The sequence below is a fragment of the Rousettus aegyptiacus genome, unplaced genomic scaffold, assembly GCF_014176215.1.
Source record: "Rousettus aegyptiacus isolate mRouAeg1 unplaced genomic scaffold, mRouAeg1.p scaffold_m13_p_17, whole genome shotgun sequence".
NCBI classification, from domain to species: domain Eukaryota; kingdom Metazoa; phylum Chordata; class Mammalia; order Chiroptera; family Pteropodidae; genus Rousettus; species Rousettus aegyptiacus.
Genome location: NW_023416292.1, coordinates 10,354,711 through 10,379,038, shown reverse-complemented (window position 1 = coordinate 10,379,038; position 24,328 = coordinate 10,354,711). Strand labels below are relative to the sequence as shown.

The 24,328-nt window shown below is 43.8% G+C and overlaps 1 protein-coding gene across 2 annotated transcripts in view; it reads left to right on the top strand.

Annotated features, from left to right (window-relative positions):
* Positions 1 to 6,834: 6,834 nt before the first annotated feature.
* The window catches only part of PTPN14 (protein tyrosine phosphatase non-receptor type 14), a 146,968-nt gene continuing 129,474 nt past the window's right edge, over positions 6,835 to 24,328 (top strand). The window contains exons 1-2 of one of the 2 annotated variants that reach the window (XM_016166469.2): positions 6,835 to 7,371; positions 21,929 to 22,023. The gene's annotated coding sequence lies outside the window, so the exon portion shown is untranslated. Of the gene's footprint in view, positions 7,380 to 21,928; positions 22,024 to 24,328 lie in introns of both variants that reach the window. The other variant, XM_016166468.2, reaches the window with a different exon arrangement.

Here is a 24,328-nt window from a genome sequence, read left to right as displayed (position 1 = left end):
ATTCCACTCAGAATTTCTCCATCCTAGTTATCTTTAGGAACCTGGCACCCGTTCCCACTATCATGCCACAAAATAGCAACAGGCAGATATTTTGAAGAAGATTAGACGGGGATAAGTAGAGCTAGCATTTAACTGCCCTCATGAAACTCCACAAAGGTTTTGATGGCTCCTTTGGCCAGCCATGGTCCATGCTGGAGCTGTGTACGTACCTTTGTGAGAGCTGGCCCGGGTAGCGATAAAAACAGGGTGAAGAACAGTTTAGCTCGGTTCATTCACGAGAGGTTCATAAGTAACTCTTCTTGGAAATTAGGGTATTTCTGACCTTTTGAGATTGATGCCATGAACAGAAATGACTTCGCACTCCCGGAAAGTGACTTCACACCAGCCCAAAGCCACCTTTGTGCTAGAAGAACCATAGACCCGACTGGCCACTTCTTGGACTTCATGAGGCTCAAAGGTGAGGATGTTGAAACATAGGAATCCTGGGAGCTAATGAAATAAATAGCAAGGTATTCATGTTCTTCGAAAGGATTTCCTCTCTGATCTTATAGCAGCAGCTTCCATTACTGCGCACACAGAAAAAGAGAGGAAAGGAACGACTTAAAATAACTGGAGGCACTTACTGTGGAAGTGTGTCTTCTTATTAACATAATTTAACATTGCCAAGTAGAGCTGCCCTTGGTAAACCACTGTAATGGCGAATTTTCATCATACACTATGCTGCTGATGGCCCAGCTTTGAGATTTGGTTTTACTATTGACGTAGGTACTCAATGTCTTTCTACGTCTCTAAGCACAAGATACGTAGGTCTCTGTGTATTTCCCTGTTAAACTAACCTCCACGTGTCAGTCTTCTCCAGCTGCTATAACAAAATACTAGACTGTATGACTTAAACAACAGATACTCATTTTCTCACAGTTCTGGAGGATGGAAGTCCAAGATTAAGGTGCTGTCAGGATGTTTCCGGCAAGAACTCTCCTCTTGGCTAGTAGATGGCCTCCGCCATGCTGTGTCCTCATATGACCTTTTCTCCGTGGCGAGAGCTCTGGTGTCTCTTCCTCTTCTTCTGTGGACACCAGTCCTTTTGGATTAGGGTCCACCCTTATCACCTCATTTAACCTTAATGATCTCAGTAAAGGCCTTATCTGCAAATATAGCCGTATTGGGACTTCAACCTATGAATTTCAGAGGGACACCACTGAGTCCATAACACTAAACGCTGTCACCAACATTCCTAGCCTTGTTCCTAGAGCATGGAAAGCCTCAGTGGTTATTGGTTCTTCCCTCTGTCACTTGCCTCCTTAGTGGGTCGCTTTCTCCTCTGCACATGAGAAGCCATCTTTGCATAAATGGTGTCACTTAGTGGGTCCCTTTCTCCTCTGCACATGAGAAGCCATCTTTGCATAAATGGTGTAGACATTTACAGAGTGAACAGAGAGATTCCCAAGACTTCACTTTGGCAAAAAAATACTTCTCCCTTCCTTTGTTGGTTGGTTTCAGGTGTCCCCCTGGGACACTCTCTTTTTGCTGAGAACTGTCCCTCCTGCTCAAAGGGCTAGCTCAGCCACAGCAGCCTGTTCCTTCTCCAAGACCCTAGATTGACAACTTGAGCCACATTCTTCCTCTTGGGAATTTGGATTTGGGATTCGGTCTTTGCCGAAGGAGAGAAATCCAATTTGGAGGGAATGAGGTTGATGATATAATAGGTGACATCGGGAGCTCAGTGCGTACCAGGTGCTGTTCTAAGAGTTTTCACATCTTGACTCACGTAACCATCACTACAAATCTATGAGGTCGATATGGTTATCATTCGCCTTTTTACAGATGAGGAAATTCAGTGTGACATTTGTCCAGGGTCACAGAGCTATGAAACCTAGATACAGGCACAAGTGGAGGACGGTACCCCCGGCCAGAGAACTCCCATAGTTCTCTGGGCCTACCCTTTTTTCTCACGTTCCAGTGTCCTGTCAATATATTCCTTTTTGGCTCGAATAGTTCGAAGTGGGGTTTTGTTCTTTGGAAACTGAAGGAATTTGTACTAAGAGGATTGGCCCTGCCTACCAGATCTGTTACATTATGTTTTTGAGTTTAAAAACCATGTGTAAACGACTGTGGACAGTGTTTTTTTATTTTGTTATTATTTTTTTTAAAATGACACTATTCCAAAGTTTAAAAGTATTTAAATCAAAATGAAGAAGCCTTCAAGATGAGATTTCAAGAGTAGTAAAAGCAGGCTTTTCTGGATACTAGATGGTTTTCAGCAGTAGGGGCGGGTAGACTCTTCATTGGCAGTGTGCCCCACAGAGGATATTGGATGCCTGCGTGTCTGCACATGCAAGCATGTAGGGAGATAAGCCGTGTGTTCCCATCAAGCCCTGGAAAAGCTGGAAGGCAAGGTTGGGAGCTAGTACATGTGTGGGGCAGGAGGCAGGTGGGGAGAGACTGCAAGCTGAGCCAGGTGGAAGCTTATACCTTTAAGACATGATTCAAAGGCTGTTTGGGACCTAAGGTGAAATCAGCAGAGGATAATAATGAATACATTGAAATTGGCAAGATACTCACTAGCGCTTAGATTTTTTTTTTTTTTACATCATACTGAAAGCATTAATTATGTACATGAATTACCCTTTCTAAACTGTACTTGATTGATATATATTGCTGTTGTATAAACTTTTTAGAATAAACGATTGGCTGAATCTGGCACATTTTCATTGGAGACACTCGTGATCTGCCCGAGTGGGTCTGCCTGTCCTGTCCATGTGGTCAAGTGCAGTTGCCGGAGGAGCTGGCCGTGTCTCAGGAGGACAGATTCATCTTTCTCCTCTCAGCCTGAAAAAATACAAACTAAACATCTTGACATTCTTTCCAGAAAGACAGAACAATGAAATAATTCACTCGTGGCCTAGGTCAGCAGGCATGGGTATAGAGGCCCTCTCTCCTTTGACTCAGGTTCCCTTGAAAGGCAGAGGGCTTTTCCTGAGAGGTGCATAAAGAAATGACCAGGAGAGGTAATGACCAGAAGAAGGCTTGGTGGTCAGAGATGAGGGGGCGTGAGGAATGAGAGAGTTGGGACATTAGGGAAGATTCTGAAATGGAGACTGTGTGACATAAAGGGGTGTAGGTATGGCGGGCCTCCAAGAGACGGGAGAGCCAACCCGAATAACCATTTCATGCTTTCATGCCATCTATGCCTGCACTAAGTCTTCTATTCTCTACTCTAAATATTTCACAAGTATTTGAGAGTAGTGTGACTTTCTGACTTGGCCAACCTGGGGTAAGGCTGGGCTTTCGAGGGTGGCTTCCCTTCCCCCAACTGAGAGGGATGCAACCAGGAAGGAAAAAGGGCTCAGTCTTTTGAGTCAGAAATGGTTCTTCCCAAGCAGATACCCTGACGCTCTCCCTAAAGGGAGAACTCATACCACGGATACCATATTGCACAATCTGAGGACACCGTTCACGCTTTACACTACTCTAGCTCCTGGAGTAGTGCTGTGCACTGCGTGTGAGGCTGTCCATGACAGCTCTACATACGCACATAGCTTTCTTTAAAAAAGATTTTTTTTAGGCGAGGCAACCCTTGGTTGACCTCACAGATTGCAAGGACCTTGTCAGCTTACAATCTTTATTTTTATTTTATTTTTTTATTTTTTACACCTACAGCACCTGGCCTTCCTAGGTGGTCTCCCATCCGAGTACTAACCAGGCCTGACCCTGTTTAGCTTCTGAGACCAGACGGGATCAGACTTCTACATGGCTGTAGACCATATTTATATAGTTTTAAAAAAATCACTAATTTCCTACTTTGTTTTTATTGATAAAAAGCTCTTAATGTATACTACCATTAAAGCACTCTTAAATTGGGTTGTTCTAAAATGTTCTCTTCCTTTCCCTTTCTCTGTCAACTAATTTTTTTTTTTGTAGGTGTTAATAATATAGGCTTATTTTATTTTCGCCGTCAGTCAGTGGTTCTAAATTAGAGGGAGCCAGGCATAATAAAATTATTTGAGAAATATTTTAAAATATACCTGCCCAATATATCAATGGGAGAATGGATAAGCAAATTGTGACATGTACATACACACACTATGTAATTCCATTTATATAAAGTTTGAAAACTAGCAAAACTACTCTGTGGTGGTCAGAAGTCAGCCTAGAGAGCTGATACTGAGTGAAAAACTGATCTGGGTGGTGGCTACGTGGATTTATCTAAATGAAAAAGTCATTGAGTTGTTGGCACAATTAAGATTTGTGCTTTTTATCAAATGTGAATTATTTCTCAATAAAATACTGTCTAAAATATTTTATACCACCTCCTCCCTCCCGCCCCCAGTCTCTACCCTAGACCCAAAGAATAGGATAAATACCATATGGGAGCCAGGGATACAGAGAGGATGTGTACTGTGAAAAGCTTATTTTCTTTCCATTACTGTAAACTGCCAAATATCCTTTTAGGAATTGGAATTAGATCGAGGATAAAAACAAATAAAATAATTATACATACATATATATACATATATATGTATATATATGTATGTATTTTATATATATATATATATATATATATATATATATATATATATATGGAACTTAAGATTTGTAGACGGTCCCTAGAGACCATCACAGTTTTCCTAAGAGAGCCTGCTTACTTTCCAGTTTGCCTTGATTGGGGGACTTGTTTTGTGTTGCTTTCAGTGATTTCAATGTTTTGAAGGTATAAATTAATAAATTAATGTGAGGAACACATTGGAGACCCATGGAGGAATCATGGAGACCCACAAGATTCTTCCTGTATTTGTAGTTTGAATCAGGCTTAGAACAAGTTGAACTATTTGGGGGGATATTTAATATTGACAAGTTCCTAAAATTCCAACGTTTTAAAGTATACATGTAATGATGTGTTTGGAACCTATGCCATGAACCAAGACCTCAGAGATGAAGGAAATTCAACTAAACTCTGATCTCCATATCACACTGCACTTAAGAAATAAACTCAGGCCTACAGATGAAGTGGCTTGCTTAGGGTCACACGGTCGCTCAGAGGCAGAACCAGAAGTCGCATCTGTATGCGAGTCCTTTGCTCATTCTTCTACACCACACTAGTCTTAGCATGATGTGCCAGGAGTATGGTATCACAGTGATTTTAGGACAATCCACAAATGCCACTTCCTTTCCTCTAAGACCCCCAGAGGCCTCTGACTTCAGGGAGAGAGGGAGCTTGGGTTTTACCTGGAGAGCCTGAAGATATTTCCATATCTTTAATCTCAATCCAGTTTTTGTCAAATTTTGAAGCGATAAGTAGCTTGCATTTTTGGGCCAGACAGACTAGTCTCCCTTATCACGTTTTACTAGCTGTGTGACCCTTAGGGAGATAAGTGATTTCTTCACCCTCGCTTTTCTTATCTAGGAAATGGGGATAATAATACAGGAGCACAAATGTTTTCTGCAGTTCCTGGACTATATGTAAGGCACTCCTTAATTTTCTGTGGAAATTCAGCAAGTCCACACTTGACAGTTTGAGAAACTGATCTTAATTCCCTTCAAGCTTTCCGTTTTATCCCGTCAGGGTCTTCAATAGTAGTTCTGGAGATTGGCAGATGCTCAGGGAAGTGTCACCACAAATTTAAACAGGACGGATACAACGGGCTTTGCTCTTTGGTTTCCCATTCTCTTCTCTAAGAGGCCCAGAATTTTTGCGCGAGCTGTTGGGACACTTAAGTAATTTGGAACAGTATCTTCGGTGACAATGACTTCCAGGACCCTAAAAAAGGCCTAGATTTGAGTCTTGGGTAAGATAACAGAGTCCAAAGCATGTTTTTGGTAATGCGAAGGACCACAGGAATGAAGGCAAACGCTTTAATTTTACAGCTCCAGAAGCCAAAGCTTTCAGGGTCTGTGACACTCCGCGTTCATCCAATCGGTCACCAGCAGCGCAGGCCCGAAAACCCAGGTTCCCTCTCCAGGCTCGGTGTTTTTTCCATCACACCAGCTGCGTCTCGTTAACTCCACCTCCGAAAGCGCTAAGGAAGTTCCCTCCCAGTGCCTACCCGGGCAGGGTGGGGCGGATCTGTGGCATGGAAAGAACCGGGAAAACGACATATTCCAACTCCCAGGATGCATAAACCGCTTTTGCGATTCCAGGAGCGGGGGTGTGTGTGTGAGGGGTGGGTGGGTGGGGTAGGTCCGGTACACCCTGAGGTTCCGGGTGTACGGGAGAGACAATTCCGAGACTGCCAGCTCGGTGAAGTCACTTTACTCTCTTCGGGTCTATTTCCCCTGTGCAGTGGCTGACGGGGGCGTTCTGCTTGGAGGGTTCCCCGGTATAGGATGGACTGTGCTTGTTTGGGGTCGGAGTGGCCAAGTTGCTGGTGCTGCTCGCCCCTGCGGTTTTCGGAGGTCTTAGGTGGGATTTTCCATCTTCCTGAGTTTCGCCCCCGCCGGGAGCGGCGCGAGGTTGGCAGTGGTCGCTTTTCCCTCTCCATTCCTGCGATTCTTTCTCCAGGGAGTTTGTCCCGTCCTCCCTCCTCGGCCTCCACCTTTTAAAAATGTTTTCCCAACGTACCACGTTAAAAGTGCGCGACTTCTCCTGGGCCTGCAGAAGGAGCTCCTGCAGCCCGACATTCCTCGGATTCCAGCGCTGTGACGTCCCCGAGGACCGCGAGCCTGCAGCTCGGGCGCTCGGGCTCCACGTTTCCGCGCTCCCCGCGCAGGCGCGCCCCCGGCCCCCGCCGCGCGCGCCCCCGCCGCCGCATTCCGCCCGCCCCCGGCCGCGCGCCCCGCGCTCCCTCCGCCCTCGGCCCCCCGCGCCGGCGAGCTCGGCCCGGGGGTGGGGGAGCCGCGGCTGCCGGCGCCTGCTCCGTCCCCTCCCACTCGCACGGCCCCTTCCTCCCTCCTTTCCCTGCTGCTCGCGTTTCCTGCCGCTCGGGCTCTCCCGGCCGCTAAAAGTTCTTCCCAACTTTTCCTCCCCGAGCGGGCGCGGCGGGCGCAGGCGGGGGGCAGGTTGCCGCGCTCCTGCTCGCCCAGCCGCCTGCCCTCCGGGCTCCGATCCACGGGAGCGGCAGGCACAAAGTGGCCGCTGGCGGTCCTTCCCCTCCCACCTCTGCCGTCCTCCCGGCCTCTGCGCCTCGGCCCCCCTGCGGCGGGACAGCCCCGGGCTTGGGTGGCTCTCCTTTTTCTCCAGCTCCGTGCGCCCCTGCGCCGACTCTCGCGCCGGGATCGCGGCGGAAACCTCCCTCCCCTTTCGCCTCCTCCGGCTCCTGCCCTCCGCCCCTCCTCCGCCAGCCACTGGAATCAATTCCTTGGGGAATTGGGGCTCCGCCGCCGCCACGGAGGACAGCCTTTCCGCGCGGGACTCCAGGGCACCGGCGGGGCCATGTAAGCAGGTAAACGCCGTCTGGGGCAGAAGAGAAGGGCCCGACGTCGGCGGCCGCCTCGGCGTCCCGGGCGCCTTGCAGATGACTTGGGCAAAGGCTGCCAACGCCAACTTGGAATCTGCGGCCCGGGACGCGGGCAGGGCGGGGGCGGGGGGGGCGCGAGGTGACCGCGGCCCGGGAGTTTTCTCTCCCGGAGGGAGCCGCCCGCCGGGAGGCGCGCAGCTTGTCCTGGGAATTACGGAGGAAGGTGAGGGCTGTCTGGAGAGTTTGTGGTTAAACCCACACCCTCGCCCCCTCCTCAAGCCCTTCTGCTTTTGGGGAACCAGAAGGGGCCCAGAAAGGGCAGCTGGAGATATCCACGGGCTGGGGACGGGAGGATGAAAGACGACGACATTGCTGTCGCTCCAGCGGGAGAGGAACGCGGCTCCCCGACCCTCCTCTGCCGCCCTCCCCCAGGGGAACAGGATCTGGGGAGAGGGGAGTTTTTACGTCTCCACCAACTAGGCCCCAGCCGTGCCACCAAACTCCTCGGGATCTTGGCCCCTGCTTGGATGGTTGGGCTGGCTCATAGCGAAAACCTGTGGCCACGATTTCAGGACAGGTCCCCACCTCACACTTGCAGAGCTCTGCGTATTGCCAAGGTCCGAGGGTGGTGTTCATATCCTCTCTCTCCCTTCGCCCTGTCATGACCCCTAACCTGGGTTTTGAATACCTGCAGGTGGGGTTTACCTTTTTGAGAAAGCAGAGGGTATCGCTGCCCCTACCTCCATTTCCCTTCCGCTTCCTTCGGGCCCTGTCACCCCCCTACCCCACCTACAATTTAAGGAGACTGTGGGATTTGTCCAGGAACTGGCTCTCGCAGGGTCTTTGATAAGGTGAGGAATCTCCAGACTGCAGGCTTCATTCAGGGTTTATGGGGTTCCCACCAATGTGTTAATTTCTTAAAAATGGATTAGTTCACTCATTCAGTCAACAGATTTGGCATTGAGCTTCTACTCTGCCAAGATCAGGGGATACGAAGAGGCTACAAGATGAAGATGCTACAAGATGTAACTGTAGCCTCCTGGAGGAAATTCACAGGCTGGTCGAGAATTGCAGTGTTGTGGTAGTTTGGTCCTGGAGGTGAGGGAGGGAGTGAGGTGTGCTCTGAGCTCACCTGGAGGAGTGATTCAGAGAGATCATTACAGGTAGAGGAGACAGCTTGTGCAAAATGAGAGTGTTCAAAAAACGTGTATACAAAGGTCCCAGCTGTGTGGAGGTGTCAGGGGGGGTTTATGACCAGGTTGACACAGTGTTGTAGGGACAACATTTTTAAAAAATAGCAGAAATTAAACTGGAAGCATGTTACCCATTTGTGGGAACCAGATTACCTTCCAGAGAAGCAGGTTCCTCTGGACACACCTCCATGCCTGATGCTGTTTCTACAACGAGCAGCAGCTGCGGCCACCATCTCAACTTTAATTGGCACTAATTAGCCTTTGCCTGGTTTCGTTGGAATGGTGTTGATTCTCTTTTAAAGAGCTGCTTGACTGCCATAGGTGATAATACTGCAGCATTACAGACCCTTGTGTTAAAGTTACCTTATGCTTGGGTGGTGGTGGTAAAAACTTGTATCACAGAAACAGCCTTCCGCGTGGTTACGGGACATTATGGTGCTCTTTTGCCTAAGCTGATTGAGTGGCGGTGATGTGCAGAATGACTTCATGTATCTGACCCTGTGTGTGTTAGAGTGTGCTCTACTTTTAAAAGTCATTATTGCTTCAGCACAGTTATAAGGACTACTTTTCCTTCCTCTGAAACTTTATAAAAACTGAATGTCTTCTCGCAGGTTATATAGCCTGATGGTCCAGGACTCGGCGGCCGCTGCCCGGGAAAGTGCCCGCTCGCGCAGTAGCGGTCCGCGTGTGGTTCGCCTTTCAAGTTCGCCTCTTCACTGGGCTGAAGTGGCGTTGTAGTATTAATCGTAGTGGCTGAGTCCTGGCTGAGGTGGCAAAGGTCCAGCTTTCAGTGACCTCAGGCCAGTACATCAGAGTGAGAAGAGCACACTTGACTTCCTACGATTTCGGGTGTTTATCCAAGCCCCTCCACAAACACCTCTTATCTCGAGAACAGCCCCTTGACGGTTTTCCTGAAGGTCTGGGAGGTACAGGAGAGAAACAGCTGAAGAGACGCTTTCTTGCTAGTCCCATGTACCTCCACAGCTTCCATCATTGGCTTAAACGTATAATTATTATTAACACCTTAGCTGTTGAGGTTTGTGCGTGCCGTGTGTCTTGGACACCTGTAATGGAAAGAGCGGTTAGACTATTTTAACGTGGAAAAACCTAAAGAATTCAAAGAAAAATTAGACTTTTTAGGAGAATTCTTGTCCTGAATGGATAGGCCTGGGGTCAAGAACTGTGAGGACTCCCCCCACTCCCCCCCGCCAGGGCTTTCTCACCTAGTTTAAGGCTTATGTTTTTTGCTCTTAGAATGAGAAGCAAATATAAACCCTTTGATTGTACATTGTAGCCCACGTGGGCTCCACATTCTTGTCCTTTTCCACCTCCTATCCTGCATTTGAATTTCCTTAGTCACCAAGTGCCGTGTGGTTTTCAAACTCACTCTAAGTCTCAGAACAGTGCTATGCACTGGTCAGGATAAGGCAGGGGAAAGGGATAAGGTGAAATGCTTAATTAGCCAATTAAATTATCGCTGCTTGTGCTGATTAAAAAAGAACAAGGGAAGCCAAACAAGTTTTGGTAAAAAGGAGGTTAACATTAATATTTAAAATAAGACTTGTGATCCCTCCTTAACGACTTAATTTACCTCTCCCCTGTCTGAGCCCCCTGGAGGGCTTAGTGAGTAGTCCGTGGGGGTGTGGCAAGTTCTGTAGCTTTCCTGGCTATCATTGTGCTGGAGTGGGGGACCCAAGGCCGGGACTTGGAAATATACCTAGGTTTGAATTCCAGCTCCGCCAGTTTTGAGCTGTGCGAGGCTGGATGGACTTTGCAGCCCTTCGGAGTCTCGATTCTTTTCATCTACACGATGGGGCCAGTAGTACTTAACTTGGCAGAATATCTGTGGAGAAGTCAATGTAATACTTTATGTCGCCCGCCTAACATAGTGCCTTGTGTGGAGTAGGTATTGGGTCAAGGATGGCTATTTATATGTTCTAGGAGTTCTGTGCAGCCATGAATGCGCTCTTTGTATCATTATTTCCCCCCACAGCCTGAATTCACATGTGTGCCAACATACACATAAAGCTTTGTCTTCGACCTCTTTTTTTTTTTTTGGTCTATTGGCCCAAAGCAAACGTGTGAGCTGGCAGCTGCCTTCTGGCCCCTCCAACAGGAGGAAGTTGAGCATTGTAGGGCCAGGCAGTAGGGAGGCTTGAGGAGAGAAAGCCACTTAGAGAAGGGCCGAGAAAAGGGTGCTTGTCCCTTTCTACTACTTATCATGAGGCTCTAGCGCTAATTTAAGGATCCCGATATTTCTAATGTCGAAATCCTGTTAAAGAATGTTTGAAAAAATTTGCCTGCCTTCAGCAAAAGGGCAAAAGGAAGCCGATCTTCACAAATGAATGTCTTTGCAACCTTGATTTCCTTCTTTAAAGCCCAAACATAGAGTCACCTTCGCCACTTCTAGTGGAATGCCAGCCTCCTTGAACTTTAACGCTGCCTTTCATCTGAGAAGCCTAAAGTATTTGACAAACATTACCCCTTGATCTTCATATCATCCTCCCAGGAGGAGGGAGTGTTAGAAAAACAACACAGAAAACATCAGTTAGGGCAGGCGTGTAGTGCGCCTTCTTGAAACAGAACGGATTATCATAGCTAAGAATCGGGGTTAAATCCTGTACGCATTCGCATGCAGGCCAGAAGGTCATGAGCGTAGCCCTTCGAGAGGTCAGGGGGAAGAAAGCCTAGGAAAGATGCAGATCTGGCTGGGATTTTGCAATGGGAAGGGAGAGGAAATCCACGTTCCCCAGACCAGCCACGCCTTTGCTATACATTGCGTGCACGCTGATTATGAAAACAAATAACCTCTGAATTATTTATAATTCTGAATGAAAGGATATGCAGGGCTTGTGGATAAGAATTAAGAGTTGCTGAGGATAAAAGGTAATAGTGACGGAGTACCTTTTTGCGAGATAAGGGGTGGTTGTGCGTCTGAGTTGGGTTATAAATGGCGTATTAACATTGTTTTAATTTCCTTTCCCTTTTTCCTGTTGGTTCTATATTTCTTGGCTTGGTTTTGTTTTGTTCTCCCATCAGGCTTTTGTTTGACTCGCTTCATGGTCTTTGCTGTTGGAAAAAAACGTGTTGTGGCTGTTCTTAGATCAATCTTGTGTGTAAAATTTGATACGTGGGTGATTTAGCTTAGTTCCTTAGGGGACTAAATTAGGCCCGCTCAAGGGTTTCATCCTGAGTTGGTCAATTAGCTTGACCCAGGGGCCTATTGCGTTTCCTGTAATTCTAGGCGGCCATCTCATAAATGCTTGATGTTGGTCAACAGAGAGGTGTCTGAGGAGAAAACAGAGGCAGAATATCTTCTTCGCATTTGTGGCGCTTGAGATTTTTAGTACTGAACTGTATTCCTAAATTAGGAAGCTTTACTTGATCAGATTTACCTTACAAGTTTTTAGCAACCGGGGGAAAAATCGCTCATTATTTATTGGAAGTTAGCAAAAGTTCCTAATGCTTATCTTTGTGCAAAGTGTATCCTTTACTAACACTTAACTTCCTCAAGTCTGGACCCCCATCTTCCTACAGGTCTTTCACACTCCATTCCGTCAGGTAACTGGGACATTAGCTAAGGCTACAGATCTCAACCTCCAGTGAGCGTACGAATCACCCGGAGGTCTTGCTAAAACGCAGATTGCTATTCCCAACGCCTACCTCAACTTCTAATTCAGTAGGTCTGGAGTGGGGCCTGAGGATTCGGAATGTCCAGGTGATGCTGCTACTGCTGGTCCCCTGACCAGCTGCCTTTTGAGAACCCTGGAGCTCAGGAATTTCGTTCATCCACCCCTGTCCTCAGGCTTGATGTGAGGGTCACCTAAGTTTTTCACTGCCCTGGGTTGAGTGATTCTGTTCCCGGTTGTTTCACAGCTTTGGAGAGGCCGGGAGTCACTTAATAGCCACTTATCCCTACCTAGACCCATGGGGAGCATGAATTAGGTATTTTAATTCGAGTGGATCTCCTTGGCTGTCCTCTCCAGTCCGGAGCCCTCCACTTGGTTCCACAGAGTCTGGTTTAGCCGGTCCCTCTATCCATCTGGGTATTTGATAGAAGTGCCAAAATCTACCTGCTTTAAATTGAACTCACTAGTTTCTTGCTACAGAATCGGTCGCTTCTGTGTGTCCTGTGTTAGAGACACAGCCATCTATCGAGTTAGCTGCTGAAGCCAGACACTTGGAGTGCTCTTTGTTACACCTCCACCCTCAAACACCAATAAATAACCCACCCAATCCATCCTTAGATCCTTTGAGTTTTGCCTCTAAAATATCTGTAGTTCGTTCCCTTCGTTCGCTGCCCACCGCCTCTTGGGAATTGTTCAAAAGTTTCAAAGCTGTCTTTCATATCTTCTTCATCTGCTCTTTCAGGGAGTTTTTTAAAAAAACACAAATCTGTTTTTATACTATTTAAATTCTTTTGCTGCTTATTACCTTATGATAAGGCTTCTTTACCCCTGACCACCTTTCCATTCTCATCTGCTTCTCTGCCCCCCACCCCTCTTAACACTTGGTGGTGTTTAATTCCCCTCTCCTTTGTTACATTCTGACCCCGAGTGACCTCTCCCCCAGGCTGCCGGTTCGGGCAGCTCACGCAGCTAAAGGTTCACCTTCCCTGACACTCCTTCCCGTTGCTGGTTAGCATTCCTTTCTTTACAGTTCCATCGCAGTTACCTAATTGGTGAGTTTTATCTCACCATATTTATATACGTTTGCTTCCCTTTCTCCTCTGCTGAGTTATAAGCTTCTCCTTACAGCATTCATGTTTTACTTGGTTCAGAATCAGAATCCCCACCCTATACGAAGGTTGGTTAGCAGGAGCCCGTGTCTTACATTCACTGGCACTGACTCTATCTCAGTGTTCCCAAGCACTTTAGATGATTTTATTAACTCTTTTAACAGCCCCGTGAGGTAGGTAGTAGTAGTATTATCGCTATCTCGCAGAGAATGAAATGGAGTTGATTTTTTAAAAAAAGTATTTATAGATCATTGAATTAAAGCATTTCCGAAAGGCCGATCTGAGGGTCTTGCCGTCCCGCCCTTAGCCTGTCCCGCATCTGGAGCTATAATAAGCAGTGCCGATGCTATGCCCAAATCACAAGACGGGCTTTCGCCATCGTTGGAGTTCTCAAGTAAAAGGGATTAAGGCAGATTTTCTGGTCATGAAAACAAATTGGATATGAATGAACGTGTGCACACTATACACACTTCAACTTGATATTTAAGGTTCTCCGCGAACAACCCCCAAACGGTCCTCCGATTTCTTCAGATTTACGTCCCACTGTTCCCCGGGATTCTGCCAGGCTGCAGCTGTTTCCTGAACAGACCCGATAATTTTCCACCGAGGGTTATGTTCTTTGCTTGCCCAGCGATCCTGACACTCAGTGTTGCCTGTCAGAAGCGTCCCTGGGGGCCCACTTTAAATGCCACTTCTCCGGGTGCCTTCTCCGACCTCACTCCCGGGCCAGGCCCTCCTGCTGCTTGCCTCTTCTCGTTTACGTCTGTGCTCTGTGTCCTGGTTTTCCTGCCTCATCCTCCTTCATTATTAGCCCGTTAGCCACCCGAGCCCTGTCCCCTGCTCTCCTCTCCACCTCTGTCCCGGGGCTCAGCACGTTGTCGCTTCTTTGCTGCCGCGGTCTCCTGTGGCTTCATTCGGGGTTGGCTCCTCCTCGCCCCACGCACGTCCTCCGAAGCTGAGGCTGCTCCTTGCCCCTTCCTTTCGATAGTCCTTCAGTGCAGACGGGGCTCTCGACATCTCTTGTCACCTGTCGCCTGTCCCACTGCTGGTAGTGCAGACCAGACCACCCCCTACACTACATACAGCCTCTCGTTTTCAACACATCCGATGTTTTCACTCTGCTGCTTGAACTCTTCCTCTCCACTTTGTGTTGTTTAGAGATGCATCTATCTGTAGTAAGAGTTAGAAGGGAATGTCAGAAGGGTAAACACCGAATGAAGGGGGCGGGGCGCCGGCAGAGGTGCGGACAGAGGGTGTTGCTTTATTTCCTAAGCTGGGCGGTGGGAACATGCATGTTTACTATAGTTAGTCTCTTGTAGGTCTAAAATACTTACTTTTAGAAACACACTAAATTGCCCACCTTTACACGCAGACGCCTCATCAGCATTCGAGGCTCTGCATGAATAGCTCTTGCTCCCACCTAACCTAACTTCTAGCCTCGGCCGGCCTCCCCTGGCTCCCTGTCACCCTTCCCCAAACATTTCTCACGGTCGAAGCCTTGTGGTTTTGACTCATGCTGTTACTTTTCCCTCGAATGCTCTTTCACATCTGGTCACACAATAACCACCTCCTTTGTTTTTTAATGCCTATTATGATTTTTACATCTTCCTAGATGTTTCATCGGACAGTCTCTTTTATCATTAGGGAGAGTTCATTGTCACTTGATCTGTCTTCCTATGGTGCTTTACAGTCTTTACTGGGATAGGCTTTACATTGTATCATTGTTGCTTGTTCATTTATCTCAGAATTGTAAGCTCTTCCAGGGGGTGTTTTGTGATTTATTTATCTTTGGGTTCTTGGCACCTTCTGCTAAATAGAGTTCAGTAAAATGGGGAATTGTTGAGTAGTAGATCTGAAGTTAATGTTTTTAATTGAAGTAATTTTTTTTTTTTTTAAGTGTGTCCAGAAATCTTCAAAGCAAATTGAATATCTCTTGGACTCAACATCTGAACTGTAGGCTATGCATCGAACGGATTTTCTAGTTCAAACCCATGATTCGTTTGAGAAATTTCTTCTGCTTTTCCCATTTACCTTTTGGCGATGGTGATAGTTTGGCGTTTTTGTTTTTTTTATATTTTAGTTCTTCTTTGCCCGACCCTGTCAACATGGACTGTGTCGATGGTTTCTGAAGTGGTGTCCAAGGGTCTGTGTGAGTCTAGCTTTCGGATTAGACCTGGGCCGCGAAGTGGTACCACTTGTTGTAAGGGGGACATCTGCCGTCAACACTGCTTGCTCCGGGGTGGAGAAGCGCCACATCCATTTAGATGAGAGGCAGCAGAGTTTATTTTTGTGGCAGACGTGTCCCACTGCAGAGGTATAATAACCATAATGAAGGAGGATTATGCCGTATTAAGTTTATGAAGGGTGTACTAGTCTGTTACCAGGGTCAGCGGTGACAGCTCAAGCCAGCAATTAGATTTCATTAAAGACTCCAGCAGGCAATTAGCATGTGCTTCTGCCAATGAAATCCTGTGATCTGTATTAAGCATATTCTTTTTTGTTACGCATTTTGTAAAATGTGCTTTCAATGTCGAAGGCACACATATGTTTTTAGACATACACAAGTCACCAAGTTATCATTTGAAAAATGGGGCCGAATTTTAGACTCCCTGCGTTTAAATCTGTGGATTATACGATATTCCGGGTGAGTTGTGCTGTTTTAAAATCTGTATATTTTTCAAAGATCCTGTAAATTTTTTTATTCAAAGGTAAGGAATTCGTTATGGAATATTAGATAATGATGTCATCTATGAGGGAAAAGAATGTGACTGATGTGAAACCAATTAAAAATCCCAAATAATGAAATGACACCTACCAGTCTTAATTATCTTCTTTAGAAAATTATTGTTTATTTGAGAGGCATCTAAAAATAAAGGCTGAAAAGGATGATTTGTGCTGTGTTTCTGCTGAGTAGCTATTTTGGTTATTTTCAAAAAGAGGCTTATTTTCCAAGTGCCAGGTTAGGTACACGTGTGTTTTTTTTGTCCATTCTTATGAATGCGTTTAGGCATTTTACCTTTGCCAGTGAATATGAAGTGATGTTTGCATTTACTAAGTTACTCAAAGAATGTCCTCCCTCCCTCCTTCTTCCCTACTTCCTTCTCGCTCCTTCCCTTACATCCTTTATAGTAAATAGTCTTCACTTGGAGGATTCCGATGGGTTAATCACTGTATAGGTATCCGCAATCGATATTAGGGAGGATAAAAAGGAGAAACGCAGAGTGCACAGCATTGTGCAAAGAAACGCACTGTGGAGGTGTCTGTTTCTATGGGATAGTTAGGCGAGCTCCATGTCGTTTATTCTCAATTTGGATTATTATTTTTCTCATTTATAGATTGACAAAATGATAATAATGGCTGAGCATAGCAGTTTGAAATATGTGTACATCAGGATATTAAAGACTTCAAGAAATCTTACAGTAAACCAAAGTGTGTCAAAACCAAATTCGTTTTAGTAAGGGTGGATTTTTTAAAATTAGAATTTATTGAATATATGTAATCTCAAAGTACATTAATATTATATAGGACACTTTCTAGGAAAAGGATTGGTTTAGAAGGTCCTTGTAATAGAGATGACATGTTTGCTGTCTTCAAGAAACTCAGCATCTAGATTAGAGAGTATAGCGACTTGGATTATTAAGATGAGGAAACATTTAAAGTCTTCATGAGCAGACCAGACTAACACCGTTATTACTATTACTTTTCGTTATTTTTTTTTAAGGGGGTAGAAGGGGACCACAGAACAAGAGCAAGTTTAAAATAAAATATCAGGAATTCATTCACAGAGCCAACTTTCAGGGAAAGTTTTAAGATAGTAAACATTTAGTCTAAATTTATGCACTTATAATACAGCGAAGAATAATGTTCAGGTTAAATTTCGGGCACTATAGGGAACCTCATCCTTCAAAGAAAGATCAGTCGTCCCTCTTATTGAGGCCAGAAGCTGTGGCTAATGTATAGACTATTGAAAAGTCTTGTTTCTCCAAATTCCGGCCATCAGCCCTCCTTACTGACAATACCACCAAGAGGAAAGCAGGCGGGCTGAGGAGGTAGAAACCGTGGAGGCCTTCAGAGATGCCATTGCAGTCATTTTATTAATAGCTGCCACTGCGTAAGTTGTTTTGTGTAATTGGGCATTTAACAAAACATTGTGACTACAGTATGACCAGTTTTTCTCCATTGCGGCTGCTTTATGTTCTGAAGCTACTTTGCTCAATATTTCCTTCATCAATTTTTCCTACTTCTGTTTTGTCACTGTTTGAAAAGCAGGGCTTCACTTGTGGGAACCTCTTTTCCTCTAGACCTTTACACTCCTAACAGTCTTATGAAAGAGATGTTATTTTTATCTATAGTTTATCCTTAAGAAATATGAGAGTTAAAGACTCGCAGCTAGTAAGTGGAAGAAGTGAGATTTGAACCCATTCTCTGACCCCATAGCTCAAGTTCTTAACCACCACGGTAAGACCAGAGTCTCTATAGGTCAGGAATATCTGTCATTCCACCCTTCTTCCGTTCTTTCCTGCACTCATCAGTTTGTTTAATAAATGCATTTTGGTGTTTTCGAAGGTGGAGATTTTTTTTTCTGTGGTTATAATCTTTTAAAAGAATAAACAACTAATAATGTACCCACTGGCCACATTTGACCGTACGGCATTTAAAATGTGACTAGTTTGAGTTGAGACATGTTGTAAGTATCCGATGCACACCACAGTTTGCAGACTTAGCACAAAAAATGTAAAATATTGTTGTTTTTTAAATTGAAATAGTATCTGTGGATAAGTCAAGTTAAATAAAATCTATTAAAAATTGGTTTCTTCTGTTTCGCTCTTTCAAGGTGACTACTGGAAAATTCGAAATTACCTATGTGGTTTGCAGTTGTGTTCCACATTATACATCTTTAGGACCGCATTGTTATAGGTCATTATCAAACTATTCCTGGAAGCTCTAGTCTCCAAGCGATGCCTCACATGTAGGGACAGAAATTAGAAATTGTTGTTGGTGATGGTAAGAAGCAAGCTTGACGATGACACCTTAGATGACCAGCAGAGAGAGACTAATATTCGTTGGCATGAATTTACTACTTACCATGTGCAAGTACTTTGTCAAACACTTTAAGTGGATTATCTTTTTGATCCTTACAACAACCCTGTGAAGTAAGCACTCTTGTACGTAGGCTTATTTTATAGATGAGAAAATGAGGGCTTAGAAAGGCTGAGGCAGGCACAAGATTCTACAACTGGTAAATGCTTGTTTAGTATGTAACGCCATTGGCATGCAAATACTGTTAAATGATGGAGCCGAGAGTCAAATCTGGGCATGGATTCCGAGCTTGTAACCACTCTGCATCACTGCCTCTCCAAGTCGAAAGAGAGAGCATTGGCTAGAACTGATCAATAGCCGTCCTTTTATTCATTCCGTATCTGTGAAGGGTGCGCATCGTTCTCCCCAGCACTGGCAGGTCCCATCCGTGAATTAGGGCATGGAGTACAGGAGTTGATGTTCCCAAGAATGGTCTCAAGTTATCAAAAAATGAGAAAGTTGTAATTATGTGGGTGATATAGACTTCTACACTTGAAACTTATATAATGATTAACTAATGTCGTTTCAATAAATTTAATTAAAAAACATTGACCGTATGAAAAAAGAAAAATGATGAAATTATACCTGATATACTCCAGTTACTAATCCACGATTCCCTTAATTAGGAAGGTATTTATCAGAAATTGATTTTAGAAACTTTAAGTGCACTTCAGATTGCTTTTTAACAGAGAGATTGATGTATTCCACAGCAAGTACAGATTTTGTTAACACAAGCATTAGATCTTCCACTCTTAATACACTCAACAGTACTTTTAAAAAATTGGTAAGTTAGAGAGACCAAAAAAAAATGGCATAGATGGTAGAGGCTCTGTTCTTCCCTCTGGTGACCAAATCAAAGTTGCGACGGAAACAAGGAGCAGCAGCAAGGAAAAATTGCCTGGGATCTAGATGAACAAGCCACATAAATAGGAAGAAATCCAAGGAAGCACCTTGCAACGGCAGAAGGTGGGCCGGGGTGAGGACGCGGGACTGCCGGGTCTCCAGTGGCTGCGGCAGTGGCAACGGCAGACCCCTCTCAAAGGGGCCACATCCGCCCATGGATTTTCGCATTGGCGGACCTGCTTGCTCTGAGCACAAGGGCCAATTTGGCTGCATGCAGCGGGCAATAGGGACTTGCAGGAAGACATTGTTGGAATGGGGGCCTAGTCGAGACTTTCTCTGGACAGAAGTGCCCGCGGTATCACTTGTTCCCTGTTGAGCCCTCCCCCTTACCAGTGCTCTGGACACAGCATCACCATAGCCGAGATGTCATCAAAATGGATAACAGGTTGCTCCGCCTAGAGGATTCCCTGAAACCCCGCCTCCCCCAGCTCACGGCCTCACCCAAGCCACATCCAGGTGTATCCTCAGTGAGTCAGGTGCTCCTTGCTGAACAGCACCTAGACTCACACTGGAGGAGGCAGCTGGTCTTGGGTTCTGGTGCCGCCTTTTGAAGCAACTAAAAGCACAGCATCTGTGGATTGCTTGCTGAATCTTACCAGGTGGCCCCAGAGGGGTAGAGGCTTGGGCTAAGTTTGGCCCGCAGCTGAATCCCTCTCAGGACTGGGCCACTGGACACCTACTTCACAAATCCGTACTAATAAGACCGGGAGACTTAGGAGCTTTGCTTAGTATGTAGAAACAGACACAGAAAGGCAGCCAAAATGGGAAGAGAAAGAAGCAGAACCATATGAGAGAACAGAACGAGATCCAGATATAATGGAGTCAAGTAATCTTTATAGGTGCAGAGTTCACAACGCTGGTTATAAAGGTGCTCAATGAACTTTTGGGAAGCGTAGAGAACTGCAGCAAAGAGAGAAACATAAAAATGAAAATGGAAATTCTCAAAGGGAACCAGTCTGAAATGAAGAACACATTATCTGAGATGAGAAGTATATTAAATGGGATAAACACAGGAATAAACAAAATGAATAAAGAAAAGGATCAAATGCCCTATCTAGGGGATGGGAAAGCCAAGGACACACAAGCAGAATGGCAAGAGATGAGATGCCAAGACTATAAAAATAATTAAAGGAGCGTATGGGACACTATTAAGGGTCCAAATATCCATCTGATTGGCATAACTGAAGAAAATCAAGATGTTGAGCAGCTGTTTGAAAAAATAATGATGGGAAATTTCCCTAATCTGGTGAAGGAAATGGACATAAAACCCCAGGAAGCTCAGAGAATTCCAAAAATCGGAGCTCCAAACAGGCCAACACCAAGACACATCATAATTAAAATGCCAAAGTTTAAATAGAATATTAAAAGGAGCAAGAGAAAAACAGGTAATTACTTATAAGGGAACACCCATAGGACTGGCAGCTGATTTCTCAAAAGAAACTGTGCAGGACAGAAGGGCTTGGCAAAAAATATTTGATGTGATGAAGACCGAAGATCTACAACCAAGAATAATTTATCCAGCAAAGCTATCATTTAGAGTTGAAAGACAGATAAAGAGCTTTCCAGACAAAAATAAGCTAAAGGAATTTATTACCGCCAAGCCAGTATTACAGGAAATGTTGCAGGGACTTCTTTAAGAAAAAAAATATAAAAGACTCACTTCAGATTAAAAGACACACACAGACTAAAAGGAAAGGGACGGAAAAAAGAAATTACTTTGATGGACCTAGAAGGTATTTAAGTCAGACAAAGATAAACACTATATGATTTCATTTATGCGTGGAATCTAAGGAATAAAAAGAACAAGCTAATCAAAAACAGACTCACAAATATAGTGGACAATTTGGTGATGGACAGAGGGGAGGGGTTTAGGGGGCTGGGAGATGGGGTGAAGAGTTAAGTACAAATTAGTAGCTGATGGATGGTCATGGGGATGGGGAGCATGGCAGAGGGAATGCAGTTAGCATGAATACAGTTAGCTAGGTGGGAGGGAATAATTGGGGACATCATTTTACAAACTGTATAGATGTCCAACTGATGTACTTTATACTTGAAACTAATTAAAATAAATTTTAAAAAAAGATTAAAAAATTGGTAAGTCTACCTACAGATCTGTTTCCAGCTATTTAAAATTTTTTTCATGTTTTTCTAGTCTTTGTTCTTTATAGACATGTTTTCATGGTTATAGTTTTATATACTCTTTCACATATACATGATTTTCATACTTCTTATTGTCTTAGTAATTAATATTTTAATATATCTGCATATAAATGATATACTATAAACCTCTTTGTTGTTTTTTATTGAAATTCCAAACATTTACATTTCTTGGTAGCCTGTAGAAGATCACAGTGAGAATCTTCACCTTAGTAGTTGTTGGATTTATTTCACAATAAATTTCCGTGAGTGAGATTGCTTGTTAGGATGCATATTTTTGTGATTCTTGAATCATGCCAATGTAATGGAATTTTAAGCATAGATCCTAAAAATAAATTCAAAGGTAGTACAACTTTATTTTCAGATATCTGACATTCTTTCACGTTTCGCTTTGCATAATGTTTACTGACTAAGAAGTAGATGATCCTAGCAAATAACTCTGGCTTCTATTTGTTTTTTTACAGTTCCTTCCGTTATAGGCTGAAAACAGAGTTGATGAGCCCTGAGTTTGTACATTCAAAGACCGAATACTGACACTTGCACTAAATTCATTCTTGGCGTAAGTATTCGCTAATTCTTATATCACATAGGGCAGAAACAGGTGTGTTGGAGAGAATTATTTCTGTTACGAATATGATATGTATAAAATTGTTGAAAAACATATAAAGAGTTAGCATTTAAGTGGGAATTAAAGACATACATGAGGAAATACTTGATTGACAAAAAAATAATTATAAACTATTACATCATTCTAAGTTAGTTAATTGCTGGTGCTTGTTTTTCTTGCCTTGTTTTATATAAATATTATTGGTATCTGTCTAGTCTATTTTTTACAATTTGTTTTCTTATATCAGCTACTTTATCACTTGCCATATTTTGATGACTTTTATTAGCTTTGCTTCAGTGACAAAAAAGGTTTCAACATCTGAGTGGCTTCCAACAACAAACATTTATTCCTTTTCAATGTTATGTGAATGCCATGGGTGGGCCGTACCTCCCCGTAGCTCGACTGGACTCAGTTCAGCTAACTGTGTCTTCTCATTTGCGAACCCAGGCTAAATGACAGCTCCTACTTGGACCGTGCCGCTCTTGTGGCTGAGGGTAGGAATATAGCGAGAAGCATGAGTTCTCATTTAAAGCTGTTTCGTGGAGATGGCAGATGTGTTGTCCACATCCCATCGACCAAAGTGAACCACATGGTCCAGCCAAAAATCAATGAGTCAGGGACCTCCACTCACTCCATAGAATTCCTAGGCAAGTCACAGGGACATGATGGGATGGGATATATTGCAGGAAGGGAGTAAAGAGTTGGGATTACAGCTCACTGACGTAACTATTCCTTTACGGTTTGGCATTTGAGTTGTTTCCAGTTTTAACAATTGCAAACAGCATCACTCTAAACAATGTTGAACAAATTACGTTTATTTACTTGGAGAGTATTTTCCTGGGATATAGTTTCTAAAGCTGGTTTTCTGGGTCAAAGGGCATAAATTGCTTATAGATCTTGTTACATGTAGTCATATTGCTCCATGCAAAGGCTATCAGTTTAGCACCATCATTAATATTTAAATATATAGCTTTCCTTAAATCCTGCTGGTGCTAGGTTTTGCAGTTTTCATGTTGTTAAGTTTCGTCATTGTTTACAGCTTAATTTTTGTAATTAGTAATGATGGTATTTTAAAACAAAAACGGTTAGAACAAATTATTGTTATTCATCTGTTTTTGAATAAAACAGGGCCCCTTTTCTTTTTCTTTCTTTCTTTTTTTTTTTATTTTTATTTTTATGAAAAGTGTTTTTATTTCTCAGAGATGCATTCTAACATATTTCGGGGTAAAATATGATGTCTGTAACTTTAGCAAATTTAAAAATATATAAATATGATAAAATGTAAAAAGCTGTTAAGTTTAAGCTAGGTAGTAGTATACAAGTGTTTATTATATTGTTCTTTTAACTTTTCTGTATGTATGAAACTTGTATGAAACAGCTGAAAAAGTTAACATTGTATTTTTTATTGTTGTAAGTTATATTCATATTTCAAATCTGGTTAGCTATTTTAAAGAAACAATGTGTTGTTCCTCGCACATACTTTCAAGTTAACATTTTATTTCTTTAAATGTGATAATCACAGTTATTTTTTAATCCATGTCTGATAATTTCAGTATCTGAAGTCTGCACATCTGTTCATTCTTCTCTCTCTTGTTTATATTGATTCTCAAACATGGTACCGGGGTTTCTGTGCCCCTTTTATTTTCTCGTTTCCAAAAGTCATTATAAAAATTACTCATTTTCATCCTGTCTCTGTTTTCTTGGCCCCACACTTTTCTCTGTACTGTTTTGTAAGTACGTCTTCATCCTGAAAACAAGACATAGACTTGATTTGAGGTTTTATAACTTGTCTGAATTAAATCATAGTAATTACTATGGACCTGGGTAAATGGCTGAATCTATTCAGATTGCTGAATTTTGTTGCATATTTTTAAGTCTTAGGAGAGGGGATTTATTTTTTCCTTCATACCTAGCAGTAAATGGCTTTAATTCTGTGGTTTTCAGATTCACCTATTGCAGTATGGTTTATAAAGCAGAAAATCCCAACTGAAACGTAAGAACCAGTATTTCCCACAGTTTCCCCCTCAAACTGTAAACGAAAACTTTTTATTACCAACTGTATCCGCTCACTCGGTTTACTTCACAAGTGTCACGTTGCCTGCTGCTACGCTTATCTTTGGCTTCTGCTTAGAAATAGTGGTATCTAGACATACCTATAAATATTCTTGGTTCTGTTTCATCATGTGAGGCTTTGAGACTTCACAGCAAAGGCAAAAACACTTGGGGAGACATGAGAAATCTTCAGGCAGTTGTGTGT